Source organism: Talpa occidentalis, unplaced genomic scaffold (assembly GCF_014898055.3).
Source record: "Talpa occidentalis isolate TD23 unplaced genomic scaffold, MPIMG_talOcc4v2.1 talOcc4.5, whole genome shotgun sequence".
Classification (NCBI taxonomy): domain Eukaryota; kingdom Metazoa; phylum Chordata; class Mammalia; order Eulipotyphla; family Talpidae; genus Talpa; species Talpa occidentalis.
Window position 1 is genome coordinate 73,338,538 of NW_023604861.1, and position 25,578 is coordinate 73,364,115.

The 25,578-nt window shown below is 44.6% G+C and overlaps 1 long non-coding RNA gene across 2 annotated transcripts; it reads right to left on the minus strand.

Moving 5' to 3' along the window:
- Positions 1-494: 494 nt before the first annotated feature.
- Positions 495-23,830, minus strand: LOC119259828 (uncharacterized). Of its 2 annotated transcripts, none has more exons than XR_008554246.1 (5): positions 23,779-23,830; positions 22,721-22,859; positions 22,145-22,250; positions 1,447-1,517; positions 495-765 (listed from the first exon to the last, which is right to left on the minus strand). It is a non-coding gene; the product is annotated as an uncharacterized LOC119259828 (long non-coding RNA). The 2 variants fall into 2 exon arrangements; XR_005128578.2 differs by having other exon boundaries at positions 1,352-1,517.
- Positions 23,831-25,578: the final 1,748 nt, after the last annotated feature.

Consider the following 25,578-nt stretch of genomic DNA (forward strand, 5'->3'; position numbering starts at 1 on the left):
CTCTACAAAGCTACTACTAAACACCCACCAAGGCCCAAGGCAGTCCCCAACAGCATTAGAATTAATAGGCCCAAATTTAACAGTATCAAGTTTTGAAATTCTGGTCTAGATACTTTCTTTTGCACCATAAAAGTCAACCCAGATAGAATACATTTCAACGCAATTTTTCCCAAACCGTTGTCACCTTCTAAAATCTTAATTTATGCCAATGGTTCTATTATCTCGTAGTCACTAGATTAGAAAATCACAAGCATTTTTAAATCATTTCTGCACACACAAACACACACACCATCTAATTAGTCATTAAGTCAGATGAATCTGCCCAAGGGAATAGCTTTCACTTATTTTCACTTCAACCTTTATCAAATTATTTAGAGTTTTCCTTTTCACAGCTGAATCATTGAGCAACCTCCTGATTCTCCTGTTCTCTTTATTCCAATTTGTATCAGTCAGGGTAAGATAACTACTATAACAAATAATCCTACATTATCCATAACTTTACACAGCCCATGTTTATTTCTTACCCACATTAAAGGAGGGGGAGGAGGATCTGATCCATTCAGTCATTCTGTGACCCAGGCTCTTGACCACACAAGACGCTGTCCCTCCCCTGAATTTTGAAGTTCTCTGTCAGATCTTCTGCCTCTGACTTGCAGGCAGGGAAGGAAATGGGTTGGATCTCACTTTGTGGACCAAGCCTGAAAGCAGCACACATCTCTTCCATGGACAGTTAACTGACCCAGAACTCAGTCACATCGTCTCGCCCTGTCACAAAAGACACAGGAAATATGAATTGTATGTGCAACAAGAAAAGCAAACTGGTTTTGGGGAATTGATGTCAGTCTCTACCACATATCTTCTCTCTGTCCTCCTACTGAGCTAACCTTTTCTCAAAGAACATTTAACAAGACTTTACCACATTTTTTTTTCTGTTCAAAATATTTTGAATGATTCACAATGATCTACCTAATAAATACCCAAACTGCATCAGCAATAAAAAAAATTTCCAATCAATTCTTGCCATCACATCCGTCCCTCTGCCGGGATGAACTGGTCACTGCAGCGTCTGCATCCCGTCCACACTCCCTCCATGGCTTTGCCTCTGACTTCCCTGTACTGGAATCTTTTCCTCCACCCTTATGAATATAAAGACCTATCATTCTCCACCCTTAACTCTCCAGCCTACAGTGATCTCTTATTTTCTGCACCTCAATAATAAACAGCCAGCTTACACTAAGTGCAGAAAATAGCCCAGGAACTGTAGTAAGCATGGACATGCCAATCGTTTTTGATCTGCATGATCACATTTAATCTCCCCAACAACCTATCAAGTAACTGTTTTTCTTCTTACTTTTCCTTTTAAAGAGATGGAAATTGAGGCTCACAGAGGTAAAGCAACTCATCAACATCACACAGCTGGCAAGTGAGGGGAGGAGGTCTCCATACCCATAGGCACATGATGGCCCTCAGGCTTACGGCTGCAGTGTCTTCTCCCGAACTTCCACTTACGACATCTCCTTATGGGTTACAAAAGAGGAGTAAGCAAACCTAACACAAATGAAGACAGTATTGGAAAGATGTCCCCTTATGCTGCAGTTGTGTGAAGGGAAAAAATAACCACCCTCCCTCTGGCTAGGCCCAAGCAGAAGCAGTGTGCAGGGTGAGCCAAGTTCCAGCTTTTGCATGGCAGGCCAAACCAGGAGTCAGCAGGTCCAGGCAGGGATGCTGGCAGGCAGTGGCAAGTGTGTTCCTGATAGATTATTTGGGCCAGAGACCTGGTGGGCCAAGCCACCGGGGATGCAGCCATGGGCAGGAAGGTCAGAGAAAGAGTCGCTGTGTGCTCTTAAAAGGCACATTCATGGTGAGAATGGGCTGCTGGGCATGTGGGAATGTGTGCCCAGCCTGGCACTCCAGAGCCAGAGGCGGAGGCTGGCTTTCTGGGGAGTGGCTGCCCAGGACCTGTGTAAAAAGCCATTTTCGTGCCAACAGCACTTCCAACCATGGGAGAGGGGACTTTTTTCCTAGTGCAGTGAACTTGAGGAAGTTACCTACTGCCCTTGCCTTCGGCAAAAATATGGAATTAACACACAATTTACTTCTCCAGTGAGGCTTTAATGTGAGTCAACACATGCAAGATGCTAGAGTTTGAGCAGTGACTATTGCTTCCATGTATTGCAAAATGGTAAGCCATTCATAAACAACCAGAACATGCCTTTCATTTTGGCCTAGCCATCACAGATCAAAGACATGAAAAGACAGCTCAGTCCTTCCTTTGCTACAAAGTGTCACACCTAGTGGTGACTCGGGTACCTGTTCCTGCCTTTGCTCTGCACCACACAGTGAGGAGCACCAAGTCCAAAACACCTCTAGGAGCAACATCTTCTAAACCCACCATGGCCCACGAGGGTGAGATCTCCTCAGCTTCAGAAAGCAGTTTTTGTATTTTTTTTAATTTTATTCATTTATGCATAGAACTAGGAGGGGGTGCAGACCAGAGATGTGGGGGGTGAGAGGATTCACCAGAGACAAAAACCAGCGGATTGACTGAAGTACACTGCTGAGGGGAGCAGTGGGTGAGACAGGAGAGGTCTGCTGTGCCATATGTGGGTCAGCTCCCTGGTTGGGGATGGAACTCAGGCAGCAGGAGTGATAACATTGAGACTTAACGCCTAGGCCACCAGGGAGGCCCACAGTAAATAGTTCTTAATATTGTGGACATCACAGATCTCTCAGGGAGTTTTATCAAAGCTATGAAACTACACCTACCCATACCTCCTCACACAAATTCATATGTGCACATAGAAAATATTCCTTCTCATTTGCCAGACTAGTCAGGGAATTCAGAGACTTCCTAAAGCTTAGCCCAGTTTAGTAACTAGCTTAAGGCCAATATATTAGATGCCTGGTCACGTAACTACATTTGAGAGTTTTCAAAACCAGCTACTTTAAGAATATTTTTATTTTGAGGTATACATGGACAGGGGAGATTGCGTATTATAAGGATGAGAATCACGGGCAGAGAGTTGCTCTCAGTTTTTCCCAGCCCTCACCCAGAATGGACAAGGGGATGAACCATACCTCTATGCTCACAAAACTTTGCCACTGACTCCCTCAGCAAGGTCATTCTGCTCCTCTGCCTGCATCCCCAAGAGTCATTTGGGAATCAATGTGTCTCTGCTGATGTGTCTGCCTGGTTCCATATGGCTCTTCTCACCCAACAAAAGGACAACATGGAAAGTTCTGCTAGGAAACTACTATATCCCCACACCACCACCCACTTTTAAGTCCAGGGAACTCCACCCTGCATGGACATCACCATACCCAACCACATCTTCCAGACTTTGACATTCTGCATTCCTGGGAGTAGGGGACAAACTCTTGAATGAATGCTGGAATCACAAACCCCTAAACCCTGCCTCCTCATCTGCAGAGCCCAGAAGAGAAACTACAGACACTCTCAGTGCAACCTGTGCTCCTTGCCCTAAGTAAACTGTGAAATGTGTTTGGAAACAGAAAGCTCATCTTGAACTCTGCAGCTTGCACCAGGTCTTCCCCTGGAAATGGGACACAATGCAGATAGTCCATGGTGGAGTCTGAAAATCAATTTCCTCCGCATCCACAGAAGGAAGGTTCTCCATGCCAGGACCTCAGCCCTGTGCACAGAGGGTGAAGTGGAATAGCAGCTGCTTCTTGGCCATTACTCAAGGCAGCCTGCTGGCAAGAAAGGGAGGGACGGAAGGGAACAGAGCGAGCATGCTAAAGATCCTTACTTGTTTTATACTGCTGGTGTCACCACTGAAGTTTCTTACAGCAAGACATAGGTGACAGAGTTTGAGTACCTGAGAAATTTCTAGGCATGTTATTATTTTAAAAAGATGGATGAACTAACCATCTTGGAAAACAAGTAGCTGGATTCCTTCAAGTTTTTAATGTGTATGTGCTCATGTTTACCCAGCTGTAAGGGGGTTGCAATTGTATGGGGAATATAAAAATAAAATTTAAATTAAAGAAAAAAGAATGCACAGCAGGTGCTGCACAAATCTCTGTATATCTGTGTGTGCATTTGTGTTTGCACTCACCAGTTTTTAAAGGGGTTGATGGAAGTGTCTACTTGTGTAGGTATAGTTCCAGTCATCAGAGTTAGAGGAGGTAATTTTGTACAAAGCAATAGTGCTATTCCTTAGTACTGAAACTGTCTCACCTTGTCTTTCCTATTCCTTTAATTCACCTGAAAACCCCAGAACTCCTATCCAATGGTGGAAAGAATATTGTTTTTGAAAAGAATCAGAGAATTATCTCAGCCTTACAGGTATCAGACAACTACTGCCCATGGGCCAAATTCAGCAAACCATTTTTGCCCCATAACTGCAGTGTTGAGCAGTTCCAACAGAGATAGAACTGCTCGATCTGGCCCTTAACTGTAATGTCCACCACCCCTACTACCAGCCTAACCCTTTCAGCATAGTCCAGCCTCCTGCTCTCCAGTCATTGTACTCAAGCTGAAATGGAAACAACGGGCTGGAGTCCTGTGTGCTCAAGATCAGTAGCAGAAATTCCTGGGAAGCTACTGGGAGGTTCTCTCTTCTACGGCCCATGTCTTGCGTAGAGGAGGTATCAATTCCCCCCGGCCAGTGGGAATGCCTCAGGCATGATGTTAACTTTCAGAGGAGGTGCTGAACTGAGCTAACCCTGGAACTCTGGACTAGTTACTTCGCATCTCTCAGTCTGTTGATATGAGCGATAATCGCCCAGCTTGTAGTCACGTCTTTTTAATTCCTGAAGAAGCAAGGCTCATGTCATTGCTAAGGATGTACTTTCTTGCATCAGTGCAAACAATCCTCCCTTTGCAATCTGTCCCGGGGACCCACAACTGAGCCCCACTTAGAACCCTGGAGATAATTTCTTTAGATTCACAAGGCAACTTGAAAGAACTATGCAAGATCACAGTTTTTGTCTGTGATATTTGACAGATTTCCCCAATCCCCAAATCATTCTTCTGAGCTAAGCAGTCCCAGAAAGACAATAGGAAAGTTTGGGTCTAATTGCTTCCTGCTTATGTATTAGTGGAATCAGAGGATAAACTCTTTGGGAGTGAGGAGCAGGTATATGTTGATATAGAGTGCACATTCTACTTGCAGGAAGCCAGAGTTTTCTTCTGAGTAGACCAAGATCCATAAATCAGGTTTTGCTCATCATTTTCTGAGAACCTGACACATATCATGGAATGGAACCCCTGTGTTTGGCTTTATCAAAACTAAAATGACATATGGTCAGCTTTCCTGATGGCCAACTAAACTCTAGTCCCATGACCTTGAGCTTCTTATCCTACAGATGCTAAAAACCATATCGGAGCTCAGCAATGCCTTCCCCTTCCAGCTCTATTCTGAAGTCACAATCAGCTTGCAACTTGATCTTCCTTATCTCTGACGCTAGAAATAATGGACCCAGTGTCAAGTTATGTGCCATGCTTCCTAGAGGACAGAGGGGGATCTGGGGGTGGGGTTGGGCAGTGGGAGGTGTGAGCTCATCCTCCAGTCACTCTGCTCTTACAAGAGTGATTCCTCCTGCTCCTTTGCAGAGCTGCAGCTCAGGCTACTCTGTCTGACTCTGCACACGCTGTATTTCCTAGAGACGTTTATTATGACACATAATGTGAATACAGGTGGGGACCATCCACTGTACTCTGATTTGCTATAACTGTCACTTGCAATGCTTGCTCCTCATTTATACCCCCAATGAACCTCTCCAGTATGGCACCAATACCACCATATACCCTTCCAGAAGAGAAAGATTTGCTTTCAGCTGCCTTTCTGCTTAGTTCTGATAGGAGGGTGCCTGGAAGCAGAGGCTCCAGCCCCATTATGGGTCACACTGGAGAGCAGCCAAGGAGCACAGTGGGCTTTCTCAAGGGGTGCTGCGTGCACTTGTAATGAAGGGCGGAGCTCCTGCTCAGAGTCCATGATGACCGAGGAAGAGCAGGCAACTCCCAATGCTGACATCCCCAAAACAACTGACAGGTGGAGATAAATAAGTTTGTGTATTTCCTCCCCTCTCTACCGCCCCTGTGGGAAGGAGGGGACACTCATTGCCTTTGAGAATATGAGCCAGAGGAAGGAGAAGGGAGATGGATGTATCCCAGACACACTGATCCTTCAGTGTAAAATTAAGAAAACAGAGGCTGGCAGGGAAATAGGATGAGGGAAGCACTTTTGTCAGAAAAAGGGTTTCCTGCAGCATGAAACTGTATTTACAGTAATATACCTTAAAAAGATGCACATTCTCTAATCCAATTGCATTAGGCCTTTGACAGTCTGACTTTCCAGAAGGCACTGCACTTGCTGAGGCTCAGTGTCTGAGTCATAATTGACTTCTGCATCTATGTGGGGGCCCCAACATTGGGAAAAGGGCCATTCTTGGTCATGGGGGCCTTTGAACCATCTCAAGAGGGAGTGTGTGAAGGTGTCTGAGCAGAGTTAGAAGCCTGGGTTTGGGAAAGTCAAAGGCAGCTTCATTCAGGAGGGAGCTGGTCAATGGCCCAGTGACACATGCAGACTGAGCTGTGTTTGGTCAGGCCCTGGTTCCGAGATTGGCCTCCTGGCCCCTAGTGTGATGCTGTTGTGCTGAGCGGGTCTGAGAAGTCCCTGGATGTCCCCGTGCTTCCATTTTCTCTCTCTGTCCAATAAGTCTATCCTCTAAGTTCCCTCTCTGGGGATATTTATGAGGACATTTTTCACACTGCCCTGTGAAGCAGGTGTCGTTCTTACATGGAGTGTTTTCCTGAGTTACAGTGCTACATTCCCCGTCAGTATTTCCTCTCAGAAAGAGGTGTGCCTTCAAAGAATGTACTACCCCGGTTCTTTGTGGACAGCTGATTTCTCACACATTGGGAGGATAATCAACTTGGGGTTATAAACCAACACATCTATAGGCCTCTGTGTGCACAGAGAAAGAGAGAAAGGATGTAGTAGAGAGGAGGGGGACATAGTGGAATGAAGGGGGAAGGTACTGTAAAGTAAGATGAGGAGGCTGGAGTAAATGGAAACAGAAGAAAGCTAGCTGGAAATAAGTCAATTAAAACAAGTGAAATTAAACTCAAGAAATCAGAGTGGAAGAACTGACTTGGGAGCGCGCAAATTTCTCCTGGAAAAGCTACAAGTGACTGGAATCTGGAGATAAACGCTGCCATGAAAAGTGAAGGCTGATATAACACAATCATATTTACAGCTTTCTGTTCATCTGCTAAATGCTGTCCTGATTGTAATTCAAGTCCTAGTTTCTTTGAGGTGCCCCATCTTCTGCAAGTATGTTCTAGTTTTTGACAATTACAACATCTCCTTTAAAATTTTACTTTTGGGGTTCTTCCTCTCTCTCATAACACCTTCCATTCCACTCAGGCCACTGGAGGAAGGCTGGGGTTAGGCAGGCTCGGCTCATGGCCCACTGATGACCTCATTGGTAGTCTGCAGCCTGAGGCGCTGGCTTGAGGGCCCTACCACACTTCCAACACTAGTTTCTGCTTAAAGAAGAGACTCGGGTGATTCTGGAAATGAAAATAACTTAGGAGATAAAAATACACACTTGACACTTTTAAAAATAATTCCATCGCAGAGTGGAAGATGTAAATAGGAAGGCCTTAGGGCAATATGATGGACGGGGTTTATCATAACAGGCTTCAGGTTAGAGGTCAGAGCAGCAGCAGTTACCTCAGTTACCTCAAGTGGCAGCAGACACCTCAAGCAAAAGCAAACACCAGACGCGAGGATCAGATGAGCAATATGGGGGCAATGATAGGTGTGGTGTGTGAGGAAATGTACTCAGTGGAAGTAAAATTTTAACACCCATAGTTTCAAGCAGGAAAAGTTCTGGGCTTTCAGTTCACATCCACAGGACCATAAAGCAGAACAGAGAAGAGGAAAGTAGGAGGGAGAGAGCCTCAGGACCTGCCCATCCCAAGGTGTCTCTTCCACTAAGCCCCTGATCTCTGGATAGCCCCAGTGCTTAGTCAGAGTGCTTAGTTAGTGCTTTAAAGCGTCTTTAAACAAAAACACATTTAACAGATCATGTATTGGTCCCTGGGCAAAAATATTTTGACCAGAGACTCACAAGAACCTGACCCTGATTTTCCCTTAGGAACAGTGGTTCAGTATTCACTCATCAGCGTTCACAGTGACTTTATAGAACATCACTATTTTTAATGATAAGAATCATGTGATAGTGATGGTAGAACTAGAAACTAGTATGGGGGACTTCTGTGCTTGCCCAAGGAAAGAACAGAAGACAGACTGGAAAGGGAGACCCAGTCACAGAGGGCTAGAAATCCACCAGAAAACTGGGGACAAAATAGGCTGACACATTCAGGAAAGCTCCTCACCTTGCCCCAGCTTCTCCCAGAATCCGTGCAGGTTGTTGCTACCTAAGCAGTGCTATGATCATTAATTAATAAGCACGCTGGAAACCCAAGCAGACAGACCCACAGTTAAAGGGCCACAGAGACCCAGAGAGGGTATCTCAAGGGGCTGCCTCTTTGCAGTCCAGTTTATGACTCTTCAGGGAAGGCTAAGCTACAGCCTTGTTATTTTCCTTCTGGGACTAAAAAGAGAACCATAGTTTCCTGCCCTATTAAGCCAGTGCCTTTCATGATCATTAAAATACCTTTAAATACTTCATTTCTCCCTCTTAAAGTGTTCCAGGCATAAGGGAAGCTCTCCTTCCACATAACCTTGCTCCAAAATAACAAACACATGATACCATTTGAATTTGGCTTCTCTCTTCCCTCCTTTTGGGTGTTCGGAAATAGCCACTTACAAACACATGAAGGCATTTGCCTCTGTGGTAAATATGTCTTACGTGTCGATTTCAGCAGGCGACTCTCTGCAGACGCGCACATGTGTGCTCATTTCCTGCCCTCCAAAATTATTTTTTGGGGCTGTGGACATATGGTGAGCAATAGTTGGAATAGTTATTCAGGGCGCAGACTCTCCTCTGGGATCCATGGGACAAACCTTGCTCCTTCTGTCAAGTCAGAATCACCAAGAATGTATTGAGCACTGCAATGGGCAAAGGGTTTTAATCCTGGGTACATGCTTCCTGCCATACTCAGAATAAAATCATTAAACAGTCCTTTCTGGCATGTTAATGGCCAAATGGATAATAACTAATGAAGCAGCTCACAGTTTTTAAGTGTTTAGCTATGATCCAGGTACTGTTCTATGTAACTTGAAGGTACTAAGTAATTTAATTCTTATAACAATCTTAGGAAGTAATTATTAATATTATCACCACTTTATAGACAATGAAAGCAGGGCAGGGAAAGTTTGTCTAGGCAGGAAACTCATCTAAATCTAGAATTCAAGGGATGGATGAGATGGTAATTCAGATAATTTATTGACACATTCATTTGAGTTTGTGTGTCATTATGTATTTGCTCCTCCCTCCTATTGAATCTTCCCTCTCCTAAGAAGGAAGCCAAGTCCTCGGTGTTCCCTTGGCCCTGGAAGAGCTGTGTAGCAGGTTCAAAGCTAGATTCTGAAGATCCCCCTCTTCCTCTCTTCCAGAAAAGCCTAAGTGCACTGGAGCAGCCCTGCGGGCACAGAGAGGCGAGGAATTTTGCAGGAGCTGGAGAGCCGAGAGAAGTCTCCAAGACTGGACTGGCCCCAAGGACGATACTAGCAGGATCTGGCATGACAGAGAGCCCCAGGCCTCACTCCCTGCTACAACAGGACCTCACACGGGAGCAGCAGCGTGGTCTTCTCAGGAAGCTGTCACTGAGGTAACACGGCCTCCAGCCTAGCTCAATAATCTGCACACTCAGCAAAGCCTGAGCATGACAGAGACACACCTTCAGGGAGGACATGGCTCGGAGAGAAAGGGGGTCTGAAATAAGCATGAGGGATTGAAACCAGATGCTCTCCCTCCATATTCCAGCCACAGGAATGCTTGTGACCCCAGGAAGGAGCAGGAAGGCCTCACAATCGCTGAGACTGAATACACCATCATTCTGGACAGGCTGGGCTTAGGGTCAGATTTTATTTGATCTGAAGAAAATTATGACATGGGGCATATTTTTTAAGATTTATTTATTTATGAATACAAGAGCTGGGGCCATAGGTGTAGGGGATTGAGAGGACTTGCCAGAGACACAGTGGGGAACAGAACAGGCAGACTGACTGAAACATACTGCTGAGGGGAGCAGTGGGGGTGACAGGAGAGGTCTGCTGCACCATGTGGGGTCACTCCCTGGCCAGCCAGGGATCAAACTCGTGCTGCAGAGGCTGCAGATTGCTTCACCCCTGTGCTTAACCCCTTGCGCCACCAGGGAGGCCCGACGTGGGGCATTTTTGCAGAAATGAGTTGATATGAGAGTCTGAGATTTCACAGAGGAGGGAGGGGCTTGGGTGCTGAAAGGAAGGGGCCACACTAAAGAGGCAGAGGAAGGACAGGTGCATGCAGTAGTGCAAGGCAGGGGCCAGGCCAGGAGGACAAGATGGAAGCAGGTCTGAGTGGAGACCAAGAACAGCCTGAGCTGGAATGGGGGATCAGGCCTGGGGCATGATAAGGTGTGAAGGGATGTGTCTCCAAGATCAGCAGGTGTGGACTTGCCTTTAGGCCTGCTCCACATAAAGGCTGCTTTGCCAGATGTACGTGGCAAGAATCACGTTGAAGTAAGAACTATGGGGCATCATTCTCTCCCCGACTAAGCATCATGTGCCCTTCCAACTCTTGGCTCTGTCCATGCTGTATCATCCCTGTAATTCCTCTTCCATTTTTACTAACTCCAGCCCCTCCTCAACCTACAAGATCCTCACTGTCATTCAGGGTGTCATCTGACCACCACTTCCCCTGCAAGTCTGAAAGACCCTACGTTGCCCTGCTCGTCTTGAACTTCTTATGATGCAGTGACAAAAGGACTGGGACAGGTCTTTCTTCCTACTCCCCCCCCCACCATCCCCCACCCTCCTCACATAAGCACTCCTATCTCCTGCATTTAACAAGTTTGTCTTAAACAGCAGGTGTTAACAAAGTAAACTGGTTAACAATGCAAACTGGTGCTGGAAAGCTCCATATGCCTTCATCAAAAGAACAGGCCAACTCTTGACCATCTCCCCTTCAAAAAGAAGTAAAAAGGAAAAAATACTCCTTTGTATAAACACCCCTGCCCTCTTCCAGATAGCAGGACGGTGGTCTTTCAGATACGAGTCTGCTCCCCTCCTCAGTTTGTCAACAAATTAAACTACTTTCCTTCTCTTCAAACTCTGTTTCAGTGTTCTCTGTCACTTAACGGCAGGGACCACATCTTCTTACTAGGAGGCTCATGGTGCCAGCAGCCCCACGGAGGCCAGTGTTGCTCAAGAGGAAAGCCTGCAGCTGTGAGAGGGCAGGGTGGGCCTGCACAGCAACGGAAGTGGCAGCACATTCATGAACATCCATACCCGCTCAGTCCTCACCCGGCCCCCTCTGGCCATGGGCAGAGGGCTCGCTCCTGAGGTTATGGCCAGAAGTGCTGCTCACGCGCAAGTGCATGACCAGGTGGGAGACAACATGCCCATCCAGAAAGCAAGGCCCAGAGGGAATGAGAGAGAAGGGAGAAGTCTTGTGATAGAAGGAACAAAAAATAATCAAGCAATATGATGTCGAACTCAGAGGAGTAAAGCAGGCTGTGGAGATCACCACCCTGGAAGTTCTCAGAGCCCCCAGGGTAGCTATCCAGGCACAGATTCAGAAAAGAGACAATTCTCCCAAAAAGGAAGGGCAATGACAGCTGCTTCCTTGAATTCACTCTTCCTTGTGGTAGGGCCTGGAGTAGAAGATCAACCCTTCAAAGTGGAAAATCTCTTCCCTGGGGTAAAAAACTAAAGCAATTGGGTATAGCCTGGGGTGATGTTAAGCAACTGGGGTCTTCAGGGATTGCAGAGAGGAAAGCAGCCCTCTCTCTCACTGCCACAGAGGTAAACAGGAGGAGCAGTCCACTTGGCTATAGAAACAGCGCAGAACTTTGATTCAGGAGAACTATACTTTCAGTTTGACGTTATCACTAATTAGCTGTGTGACCTTAGGCAAATAACTCTACCTCTCTGGGTCTCCATTTCCTCATTTATAACATGAATCGGCTGAAGTAGAGGGAGATGATTGCAATGCCCCTTTTTAGCTCTAACATTCTAGGACATTACTCCCCATCACAGCGATAATATGAAACCTTTCTGAGGTTTTCCTTTCTGCATTCCATCCAATATCTAGATGAAGAGGGAAAGCGCTTGCATTATAATCCAGAAGCACTTTGGGAAATGGTGTAAGGAAAGCATCCAAGACATTTATCAAGAACATCCGAATATCAACCATCATGCCCCAGGCCGAGGGGAGCTAGGAGTATTTCAGGGCACATTAACCACTGTTGTGGTAAGTAATTATGCACATTGACTTTGAGTCTATTTCAACGGTCACATCTCAGAGTGTAATTCCTGTACTGCTTCCAGGGAGGGAGGGATCCCTGCTAGTGCTAACGAGTCTTTCTAGAGTCTGAACTGTGGACGGGTAATAGCTGGCATTTCAAAAATGTAGCCTTTTGTTTCTTGAAAAACTGCTTAAAAGCATTCAACTCCCCCATCTCTGATCCTTCTCTGAAAAAGCAAACAATAAATATGATTTCAATCCATTGTGTTAATATCAGGATGCACACACAGAAGTCTCTGGGATCCAGCATTGAGCAAAAACCCATCTGTGATGCCAGCAACTTACAATAGGCAGAAAGAAGAGCATTAACACTTTCAGGTCCCTGGAGAAGCTGGGGTGCAGTGGTCACTCGCTCAAAACACACAAGGTGAGAAAGCATCTTCTACCTCAGCACCGTGGTATTTGAAAACAAAAACTGATCAAATGAATCAGGATAATTTGATGGATTTGAATATGTATATTTCCGACAATAATTTATCTGTGTAGAGACACCTATCATTGAAACTGCTGGTCTAACGGATGTAAATTTCCACTCTGCCATTTGCTCGAAACCTATCCATGTCCCAATTAAAATCTCTGCTAGAAAATGCTATGAGAGAAGTCAGGGCAATTTCCACAAGAGAGTAAAAGGAGAGAGTCATTAGCAATGCATTAGTTGGCATGAAGGCAAAGAGTGCTATGGGTAGGCCCTGTTGGGGTGTGGGCATTTGAAAGACGATGGTTCTTATCATTGAAACTGTCTTTTGGACTAGAGAACATATCCAATGAATCAATCATTATTATTTACCTAAAAAAAAGAATAGTGAATTTTTTTTTGGTTAATAATTTTTTAGAGGTAGAGATAAGGCAAATGATATACAGTCTTGCCACCCAAAGTGGGGCCAGTACCAAAGCATCTCAGCAGCACTCGGGGAACCTGTTAGAAATGCAGGCTCCCAGGTCCCCTCCCAGACTTACCGAATCTCAATGTGCATTTTAACCAAGTCCCCAGGGCACAGTGGTTCATACTTTATTAAGACTGCAGAAGCATAAGAAGGATTCGTGATTTAAAAAAAACTAAAAGTCAGTGTTGGGGGGCAGAGGGCAAAGGGAGATGTTGATGTATTTGAGGTGGTGTGATTTGGGGAAAAAGTGTGAAAATCTGACATAGAAGTGGACTTGAGATTCCATACAAGTAGGACACTAGGACACATCTAGTTTACTCCAGAGCCCATGCTCTTAGCCACACAGCTGTCCTGCCTAATAGACTGTCTGTATGTGAACCCCACAGCCACCATCTCTACTTCAGTATCTCCAGTGACAAGCATCCTACTCATGCCCATGATGTAAAATCCATTCCAATTTTAGTAGTAAGGTAGTCCATTCTTAAAGACATGGATTAATGATAAATTGAGGCCTCGGAGTGGTGCTGGGTCTCTCTGCAATTGATGCAGACATCTCACCCCTTTTCTCTGCTCAATCCTTTGCAATTCTGGAGAGAGCGCTTGAAGTGGACTAGTTTCTGCAAGGATATGGTTGTCAGGTCCAAGCTAAGTCCGCCAAAGAACAATCCTTTGGCAGGCTGCCGTCTGACCTTGGGCACACTGGTAAACCTGCCCTATGCGCCGAGTCTCATCACTACAATAGAGTGGAAAATAGTATGTCCCATCTGGGTTTTGTGAAGATCAAAGAATCCCTTAGATGGCCCTAGTCAGCGTCTGACAACACATTCTAAGTGTTTCATGAAAGCTTGCTATTATTATTCCAATTCAAATATTATTTGTTCAAGTAAAACCTTAAAGAAATGGTAGAAGCTGACTGTCTTTGAGATGGACAGACTTCAAGTCAGACCAAAGGGGACGTGAGAGCATGAAGTGTCAGATTTGGAAACGCCGACAGAAAACATGACATGGTCCAGCCTAAGCATGCAAGGATTACAGGTCAGAAAGAGAAGAAGCTAGAAAGGTTAAGGACACACGGTGTTTTCCGAAGGAAAATGATTCTGAGAAGGAAGTTTGGGAGCCAGGCAATATGTGATCAACAAAAGCACATTTTGAACCATATCTGGAGCCTCAGGGGTGTCTGGGAGGGAAGTACTGGGAACTGATGACTTACAATGCGCAGGATGAGGCCACATGGTATGACCCATCTTAAGTTGCTTTGAGCTAGAAAAAATGGCAATTGCAGCTGGTCAACCTAATGCAAGTCCCTTCCTTACTTTTAATGCATCAGATGAGTAGCTGGAGAGGAGACAAATCTGCCCTCTGCAGCATCCCCCACTCCACACACACACCCCTAGTGTCACTCAGATGCATATTAAGGAGGCGATGTAAAAAGATCTGGAAGAACAGGCAAGACAATGTTGAGTTAACAAAAGACTGTCACTTGCTGGGTGTCCCAGCCCCTGATACCAGAGGGGTCAGAACAACTTCGTCTCACACATCGAGAAGCATTCACAATTTACTGCTGAGGTAGGCAGCCCAAGAACCTTCTTGCCCTCTGCCCAATTTCAAGACTCTTGCCCAGGCTTTAAATGTTAGCTTTGCATAGAGCATTTGCAATCATTTGGATAAAAACTAAATTCAAAACAAAACCAAACCCTGGGTTCCTTTTGACAGTCTGAAAGGACAGTTTAGGAAAAGGCTAGAGGGAAGCAATTTATTAAAAAGGGAAAAAATGCTAACAAGATATTTCAAAATAATGGCAGCTGCACGCTCTTCCAGTATGTGAGGGTCTAGCTTGGGCCCATTTCGCTAACGACGGGAAACCGCTGCTTTCTCTTTCCCAGGCATCTGGTTAAAGTGCTCGGCAAATGATTTCACATTGGATCGAGCTTCATTACTCACAGTTCATATTTGGTCTAAATTACAGTAAATGTTATTTCAAGGTTTACAAGTTAATTATTATAGTATAGTATTTACTCCATTATATAGTAATTACTGCAGTATCTAACGCCTAAAGCATTCCCCCCCCCACCCCACAGATGAAGGACGGAGAATATTTTAGAATGTTTTCAAGCAGAACAGGACTCACTGATGTGTGTGTGTGTGTGTGTGTGTGTGTGTGTGTGTGTGTGTGTGTACGTGTGGTGTAGGGGCTGGATAGATGGGACCCAGAGATCTGCGGCAAGTGCCCAACATTCTTCAGGATGCAGGTGCCAGACCCACAAGTCAGAAAGCTTGCTCTGCCTCCCAGGAAGCGGGACCCCTACCAGTAGAGGCTGAGAGATTGTGCTGACTTCCATAGATCTGCAAAATACCAAAGGCACCTCCCACAAGGTGTAGAAAAAGAAATCACTGACCTCTGGAGGTGAACATGCAAAGACTGGGAGGCCCATCTCTGGGAGGCTGCCACCTGAGGGACCTCATCTGTAATGTGGCTCCCCCTCTTTGGGTTTGTGGGGAGAGTTTAGATGGTCTCCTTACATAGGCTCCCAAAACACTCACCTCTTGCCTGCTGCCAAAGGGTCAGCTAGGAGACACCAGATAGCGCCCTGCTCTGGGCTGCATTTACACCTCTTTGCTCCATTCCAGCACAGTTCTTTGTTCTGGCTGCCAAACCCAAAATGGATTCCATAAGCATCCTGCTCCCCAAATGTTGGCCCAAATGGCAGTCTGCAGGTCTGAGAATGCTTGACAAAGCAGTTGAGCTGAATGACAAGCTTGGAAATGAAATTAAACTTCACACTTGTCCTCAGACTGCAATGGAGCAATTTGGACTACTCAGTCGGCCTTCCTCTTGCAATGCCCTCTCCTCCATGGAAACCCCACTCTATTACCGAGATAAATACTGGCAGATGGAAAAGGGAATTTGGCAATAACAGCAGCATCATTGTCTCCAGACCCTGGCCCCTCATCCGGAGGAGAGAAATGGGTCTGGGGGGATGTGGCGTGCACTGAGGGAGAAGCCACTCTATATGTAGCCCTGAGGATGGCACAGTCGGCAACAGAGAGGTTGGCATTTCTACTGCATGCTTTCACTACTACAAAGAATTCCAGAGCTCAGCCTTTTCACTGTCAGGAGAGTCAGAGATAGAAAAGGTAAAAGAAGAGAAACAGCAGTGTGTGATTTATCCTAAAGTGCTCCTGAAACATTTTCCTTTCAGTAGGTGGGGGCAGGAACGGAGAACTGGAGGGGTGATGTGAAAACGCCCTTGCAGCTTGCTGCTGGAGCGTAGCAATGATTTGTAGTTGGGGGAAGATCCCATCTACAGAAGCACAAGACCAGTCCCCCTTGGACTCACTCAACAAGTGCCCTAGCAATTATTCGAGACAGCTGTTCAACCAATAGACGTTGGAGGAAAATTTACCCCTGAGCTTGTTCATTCCTATCCCTTTCTTTAATCCTAGAGCAGTTGCTGGCTCCTGAGCAGCCAGCCCCTCTCTGCCTCTTACCCTTCCAGTTTAGGAATCTTTTCAAAATGTACATTTCATCACACATAAATCCACCAGTGGGCTTCTAAGGACTCGTGGTTTAAATCCCACCTCCTACTCACACCTCCCATGGCTGGGCTCTGTCTGCTGCTCCCACCATCCCTCTGATATTTTCTTGCCTGATTTTTTAAGGTTAAGACATTATGGTCTTCTTTTAGTTACTTGACCCTACATCTGCCCCTTCTCTCCTCCAGGAGTTACTTATGCTGCACTTGCCACCTCCCCCACACTACTCCTTCCTGACCTCTTTACTGTGGCATTCTCTGACCTGTCGTTCAGATCCCAGCTCAGGGATCTTGCCTGACATCTGGACTCAGCAGTTCTCTGTTCTGGCCCTATGAAATGAGAGAGAAATATAGAAATGTATCTAGCTAGTTAGCTAGCTAGATGCCCCCTGGTACCTGGCACAGAGCTCCTAAAACCCTTGCCAATCCTATTTGATAAAAGAACTAGGAATATCTTTAATTCTAATATTTGGTCTTTCCTCCCAATTCCTGACACGGAGTTCCTAACTGAATTGTAATTTCCTGGGTGAGACCACAGTCTTTTGTTCGATGAGGTGACACTCTGGAGGGCTTCTGGACAGGGTCTGATCATCAGAAAACCAAGCCACCACCCTCAGGCCTACCCCCTGTTCTGCAGAGAGGGAAAGGACCTGGAAGCATGGGCTTCACCCTCCACTCCAGGATAGACAGGTTACCCGTACTTACCTGATGAGGTCCCCATAAAAACCCCAAAAGGACAAGGTTCAGAAAGCTTTCAGATGGCTGACTTTGTAGAGATGCGGCCATTGGCATGCCAGAGGGCAGGGAAGCTCTCCACCCCTTCCTACATCCCTTTCCCAAGCAGCTTCCATCTGGATATTCATCACTGTCCTTTAACTGATCCTTTTCTAATAAACTGGTGAACAGTGAGCAAACTATTGTCCTGAGTTCCGTGAGCCATCCAGCCAACTAAGTGAACTGAGAAGGGGGTTGTTCTATGCAATCAGTCAGAAGCATGAGGGACAACCTGGCCTTGCCATTGACATCTGACGTGGGGGAGTCTCATGAGACTGATGCCAGCATTGGAGGACCTGCTGCTTTCTCTCTCCGGGACAACAGTGCCAGATTTGAGTTAAATTTTAGCACACCCCACTAGTGTTGCAGAACTGGTGATTGTGGGTGAAGTTCCTTACACATCTGGCAAGAGTGGTAGTGGCATGACAGGAAAGGACAAAAACACATTTGCCCTAAGCATGTCCTCCTCACATGCATTACATAAACCATTAACACTCATCACACTCTATTGGATTCAGTTATGAAATATCTCTTGGCTCTCTGGACAGTAAGCACTGTGAGGGCTGTATTCACATTGGTCCAGTTCATCCCCTGCAGCTACTAAAGTGATTAGCAATGATTAGATGATGTTTCTTGAAGGAGAATGCTCTTGAATGGACTCCAGGACTGCTTAGATGGAAATGTAGGCAGTTTGGAGAAACCTGAGAGAAGTGATGAGAGTTAGTATGTACTGAGTGCGAAGGAGAGAGAGAGAGAGAGAGAGAGAGAAAGAGAGAGAGAGAGAGAGAGAGAGAGAGAGAGAGAAAGGAAGAAAGGAAGGAAGGAAGGAAGGAAGGAAGGAAGGAAGGAAGGAAGGAAGGAAGGAAGGAAGGAAGGAAGGAAGGAAGGAAGGAAGGAAGGAAGGAAGGAAGGAAGGAAGGAAGGAAGGAAGGAAGGTTAACAAGTTTGGGCAGAAAAGCTAGATAAAGAAGAAATAGAACACCTAAACAGACCAATTACAAGCAGCGAAATTGAAATGGTAATCAAAAACCTCCCCAAAAACAAAAGCCCAGGACCTGATGGATTTACAAATGAATTCTACCAAACATTCAGAGACGAATTAGTGCCTATCCTTCACAAACTCTTCCAAAAAATTGAGAAGGAAGGGACAATACCAAACACGTTCTATGAAGCCAATATTACACTAATGCCAAAACCGAATAAGGACAACACAAAAAAGGAAAACTATAGGCCAATCTCCTAATGAACACTGATGCAAAAATCCTCAATAAAATTTTAGCTATCAGAATCCAACAATGTATCCATAAGATAATTCACCACGACCAAGTTGGATTCATTCCAGGGGCACAAGGATGGTTTAACATCCGAAAATCAATCAACGTTATCCAACACATCAACAAAAAGAAATATAAAAACCATATGATAATATCAATAGATGCTGAGAAAGCTTTCGACAAAGTGCAACACCCATTCATGATAAAAGCCCTTGAAATTCTTGGGATACAAGGAACATACCTCAACATCATAAAGGCCATCTATGACAAGCCAACAGCCAGTATCATTCTCAATGGTGAAAAGCTGAAAGCAATTCCATTAAGATCTGGAACAAGACAAGGATGTCCACTCTCACCACTGCTTTTCAATATAATACTGGAAGTCCTAGCCAGAGCAATAAGACAAGAGAAAGACATCCAAGGAATCCAAATAGGAAAAGAAGAAGTCAAACTATCACTATTTGCAGATGATATGATAATATACATAGAGAACCCCAAAATCTCCACAGAAAAACTAATTCAACTCATCAGTCAGTTCAGTAAAGTGGCAGGATACAAAATCAACACGCAAAAGTCAGTAGCCTTCCTATACACAAACAATAAATCTGAAGAAGAAGAAATCAAAAAAACCACCCCTTTTATTATTGAAACAAAAAAAATCAAATATTTGGGAATAAATCTAACAAAAGAGGTAAAGGACCTATATAAAGAAAACTATAAAACACTGTTAAAAGAAATAGAAGAAGACACAAAGAAATGGAAAGACATCCCCTGCTCATGGATTGGAAGAATAAACATTATTAAAATGGCCATCCTACCAAAAGCGATATACAGATTCAATGCTATTCCAATCAAAATCTCAATGGCATTCTTCAAAGAAATAGAACAATTATTGATGAAATTCATATGGAATCACCAAAAACCCCGAATAGCCAAAGCTCTACTGAAAAAAAAAGAAGGGAATGGAGGCATCAAACTCCCAGACTTCAAACTATACTACAAAGCCATAATCATCAAAACTGCATGGTATTGGAACAAGAACAGACATACAGACCAATGGAATCGAATAGAAAATCCAGAAATAAACCCCCAGATTTATGGTCAACTAATCTTTGACAAAGGAGCAAAGACTATGCATTGGAGCAAAGAAAGTTTGTTCAATAAATGGTGCTGGGAAAACTGGGTCGCTACATGCAAAAGAATGAAGCTTGACCACTACCTCACACCATACACAAAAATCAACTCAAAATGGATTAAAGAACTAGACATAAGACCTGAAACCATAAAATACATAGAAGGAAATATAGGCGAAACACTACGGGATTTGCACATCAAAGACATCTTTACAGACACATCACCCAAAGCAGTGATAGTGAAGACAAAGATAAACAGCTGGGACTACATCAAATTAAAGAGCTTCTGCACAGCAAAAGAGACAATAACAAAATCAAAGAGAAACCCCACCAACTGGGAGAACATTTTTGCACACAACACTAATGATAAAGGACTGATCACAAAAATCTGCAAAGAGCTGATGAGACTCAGCAACAACAAAGAAAATAATCCAGTCAAAAAATGGGCAGAAGAGCTAAAAAGAAACTTCTCTGAAGAGGAAATGCAAATGGCCAACAGACATATGAAAAAATGTTCAACATCACTTGCAATCAGGGAAATGCAAATCAAAACTACCATGAGATACCATCTCACACCAGTGAGAATGGCACATATTAAAAAAACTAGCAACAACAAATGTTGGCGAGGATGTGGAGAAAAAGGAACTCTTGTGCACTGTTGGTGGGAGTGCAAACTGGTCCAACCACTATGGAGAGCTGTGTGGAGATTTCTGGACCTACTAAACATAGAGCTTCCATATGATCCAGCAATTCCACTCCTAGGTATTTACCCAAAGGACACAGAAACATCAATTCCAAAGAGCACCTGCACCCCTATGTTTATAGCAGCACTATTTACAATAGCTAAGCTTTGGAAACAACCCAAATGCCCAAAAGTAGATGACTGGATCAAGAAGATGTGGTACATATATACCATGGAATATTACTCAGCATTCAAAAAAGATAAACACATGCAATTTGCAGCAACATGGATGGCGCTGGAAGGGATCATGCTCAGCGAAATAAGCCAAAAAGAAAAAGAAAAATACCGGATGGTCTCACTCATAGCAGGAATCTAGAAAACTTAAATAAGGGACCAGGAAAATGAATAACTATAGGAAAGTGAAAATCAAAATCAACAAAAAACTATGAACCAGAGACACTTTTTGGGGGGGTGGGGGGCGGGAGGGGAAGGATTGGGGTCAGAATGGGGCGTTTGCAATTGTATGGGGGAATATAAAAATAAAATTTAAGATTAAAAAAAAAAAAAAAAAAACAAGTTTGGGCAGAATAAATGGTTATGACCGAGGACTCACCCTGTTAGTCCCTAATGGCCCTGTAAATGCCGCACTCAGTCCTGGCACCTTTGGGCAAAAGGTGTCTTCTCCCCATTTCCTGTTCCGCCTTCCTCCCTCCCACAAACTCCATGTTCGCATGAGACGCGCACACACTGCTTTGGCTAGAGAGCTAGATGAGAGCTGTGGCTGTGGCAGCTAATAAAACTCATGAGGAATTTTATCAGAAGATAAAATCCCCAGCAAAGTTCTAATATCCACCCGTCCGAGCCACAAGATTTCAGAGAAGGGACAGGGAGTTAGGGAGTTGGGAGAAGAATCCCTGGGGAGAACTGGCTGTGGGGGTGTCCATTCCCAACTTGTCCCAAAGTTACCATTTTGGATTTCCCCTCAGTACAGACCTCACAGGGAACCCACCGGCTCATCCCAGTCTCCTTTCTGTATGTGTGACCATTCCAGAGGGCTCTGGATCACTTCTATTTGATAGACTTTATCCTATGCATGAGTTTTCACTCAAATGTTAAAACCAAAAAAGTATTTTTTGTTTCAAAGCATTTTACTGACCTGACATTAACCAGATTCCTTTCCTTAGTTTACTTGTTTCTTCAACCCTGTGACAACAAGAAATCATTTCTACTGTGAAATGTAACTAGCTGCCTGGGGATCATGGAGTTGGGCAAGTCACCGACTATCTTAATAGGAAGCACGGTGTGTTCCTCTTCCTGGAGTGTCTATTGCTATTTTTATTGACTCTAGGCTGAAATATTTCCAGTCTACAATACCCTTGATAGGCCCTGCCCTTGAAATACCAAGGAAAATAATTACCCTTCAGAGTCACAGGCTCCTGGGTGTGAATCCTGGCCTCCCCATTCCCAGATGTGTGACCTTGGACATAATCTCTTCAGGGTTCAATTCACTGAAGTAGGGATTCCTGGAATTAGAATTAAATCTATAATTTACAGAGGTAGCATAAGATAGACTGGGGAAGGGCCTCCCTGGTGGTGCAGAGGTAAAGTCTCAGCACTATGAAGCTCTTGCCAGCCACTGTGGCATGATTTTGATCCCCGGCCAGGGAGCTGACCCACATGGCACAGCAGACCTCTCCTGTCTTGTCCACTGCTCCCTCGACAGTGTTATTTCAGTAGATCCGCCTGTTCTGCTCCCCACTCTGTCTCTGGTGAATCCTCTCTCACACACCCCACTCCCTGCTATAATTTTGGCCTACACCCCAGTTCTTGTATGCATAAATCAATAAAATATGTCTTTAAAAAATTAATCTTAAAAAAAAAAAGAATACGGATTTTGCATTCATAATAATGGGTAAAGAATAAGCACTCAAGTAAGGGCCGCTTTCAATATTGATGACAATTGTCACTGGGCCACAAAGCAAGTCACTAGTACCGTGCATTGTTCTGCTGCCCAAGGCTTGCTAGTGACTTGCATCTAATGTCCCTTAACATCTGCAGGGCAGGCTGATTTCAGAAATACTTTTCTTCATATCTTTGGCATCAGCGGCTATCAGTCAGCTTTAAAGGATGGTCTGAAAGAAAACATCAGAGTATGTCTCACCTCCAGTCCCAGCAACAAACCCGAAGTTGCAATTCTCTTCTCCTGGCATAATTAGAGTACATCAGAGGGGCTCTTCCCAGGCACTCTGCGCGGTGGGGGCAAATTCCATTAGTGACCCTGCTAATGCAGATGTTTTTGGGGACACTTCCTTCTGCCATCGCCCCGATCCTGTAGCCCACACGTGTCCCCTGAGACCTGCTTTGCCCTGCAGCCACAGCATGGACCTGCTGGGCACGACCTGCCCTGTGGCCAGCCGTGAAGTTGAATAGGTTTTTATTTTTATGTTATTCCCTCATCTATCTGTCTTTCCCAATTTAAATGAAAGAACAAACATAAATAATACTAATGATAGTGGTAAATATTTTTATGTTTTAAAACTATGAATCCTGTGGAACACAAGGAAAGGCGGAAATACTGGCCTAGGTGATTTTTATCTTTCAGTTCAACTTCTTTTGTTCAAGTGCAGAGACGGGACTTAGAACACTTTTCTGTTTTGTGGGTGGTAGATTTTTTTTCCCTCTTTTCCAGTGCCCAAATTATCTGCAAGTCCTTAGATCCATTAGCCTAATTAATATTAAGAACATATGCATATGCAAATAAGGTCCTCTTTGCCATATATTTCACTTTATAAGACAGGTTGAAGGGTGGTTGGGTGAGTCAATCAAATGTCATAAATTGGCTATGCATAAGATCTCATTAATATTAATTGGGGCGTGGGCATTGTGCAGTAGTCCATGCCTCCATTAGAGATGGGCCCCTTGCTCTAATTGTCCCAAAGATTTTGAAAACCAAAGCCTCTGACCTGATTTAAATATGTAATCTCCCCATCCCCCTCTGCAAGGTAGTCTACCGAGCAGCATCAGAAAGGTATTAAAAAATACAGAGCAGACCTTTTCTAAGACAGATGGCACACAATGAGGTTAGAAAAAGTATCTGGAGATCCAACCTGCAAGAACAAAAAAAAATTGCTTGCATTGTTGTTTTCATTATCTTGCTTCTGTCATTTCATGAGCTTTGTATCTTGCAAGGAAAGAAAGAAGGGAGAAAAACTGTGAAATTAATCTTTTGTGCATGGCCTGATAAAGAAGAGACATGCTCAGACAAAAGATAGACTGAGAGAAGGTACCGTGATTGATGACTAAAGTAAAGGTGTCAGAAGAGTATTATGTAAATTACTGGAGGCACACACCATTTCAGAGAGAATGAGAGGGAGAGCAGGCAGGGGGAGAGGGAGAGGGAGAAGGCAAGAGAGGGAGGAAGGTACTGAGAGTGAAAAAAGGATTGCAGAGTCGATGTCACCAAAGAACTGGTCCCCAAACACCCATTTCTTGCCATCTTTCATCTCCTTCTCCGACAAGCTCACCTCACATTCTCTCTGGGTCGCAGATGTAACAAAGGGGTGGGGGCGGGGGAAGAACTGTCAACATTAGCATGATTCTAGTCAAGCAAAGGTTTAGGGAAAGCAGAGTCTGAAGTGAAATCATCAAGGAGCGAAGTTTCAGTTAAAGGGGAAAAGGAGACGACTGCTACTGCGTGTCTCCCTGTGAAGCCGTGGCGTGAGGTGGGGACAGGCAGCGGTCACCCTCTTCCTCATGCTAGAAATGGGCTCTGGAGGGGCCGGGGACCCTCCCCTAAGTCAACAACTCTATCTACACATCTGTGCCAGTGAGTGACCTCTGAAAGGCCAGGGGCTGCATTACAAAAATCTCTGCTCCGAGTTTTTTTCTTTTTGAATAAATGCACTTTTGAAGTAATGAAATGAAAACAAGTGTTGAAAAGCACCTTCCTTTCCTGACTGGAAGAGGCACAAAGTACTAGGAATAGGCTCTGTGCCTCCCAGTTCATCTCATGCTTGGGAGCCCAGCACTGCACAGACCAGCTTTTAAAAGAAAACCATCTCGGAAACCAAATCTGGAGTCAGCAAAGTTGACGTTCGATGGCACTCTCTGACCAGGGTGCTAATATCTACTCCCCTTCTCATTTGGAGCTACCTGTTTCCATTCGTTAAGGCCTGTATGCACTGGGGGCTAAATATTTTAAATATCATCCCTTTGGAACAAGTCCTCAGAGATGAAGTCTCATGTCCAGATGGAGGTTTTTCTCCACACCTGCTCCCTCACTCCTCAGCAGAGTGTGAAGGGAAGGGGAATAAAATGAACCTCATTTCGGGACCTCCCTGGTGGCACAGGGGTTAAAGTCTCAGCTATCAAGTTATCACCACTGTGGCACGAGTTCAATCCCCGGCCAGGGAGTTACCCACATGGCACAGCAGACCTCTCCTGCCTCGCCCACTGCTCCCCTCTGCAGTGGATTTCAGTAGATCTGCCTATTCTGCTCCCCGCTCCATCTCTGGTGAATCCTCTCACCCCCTGCATATCTGGCCTGTACCCCAGCTCTTGTATGCATACATAAATAAAAATAAATCTTTAAAAAAATAAAATGAACCTCATTTCATGAAAAGCTTAGAAGGTTCCCAAACACTACAGAGAATATAGTAAAACCTCAAACCAGGGTGAAACTAAAACTATAACTAACCAATTTAAAAATAAATGATTAAATGAAATTTAAAGTGTGCTCATGTGATTTTCCCATTTTTTATTATTTTGGAAATTTTTGAAATGGCAAATGACCGGGAGACTGAAGGATATCTAGGAATGGAGATTAAAATGGACCAAATTTACACTCTGAAA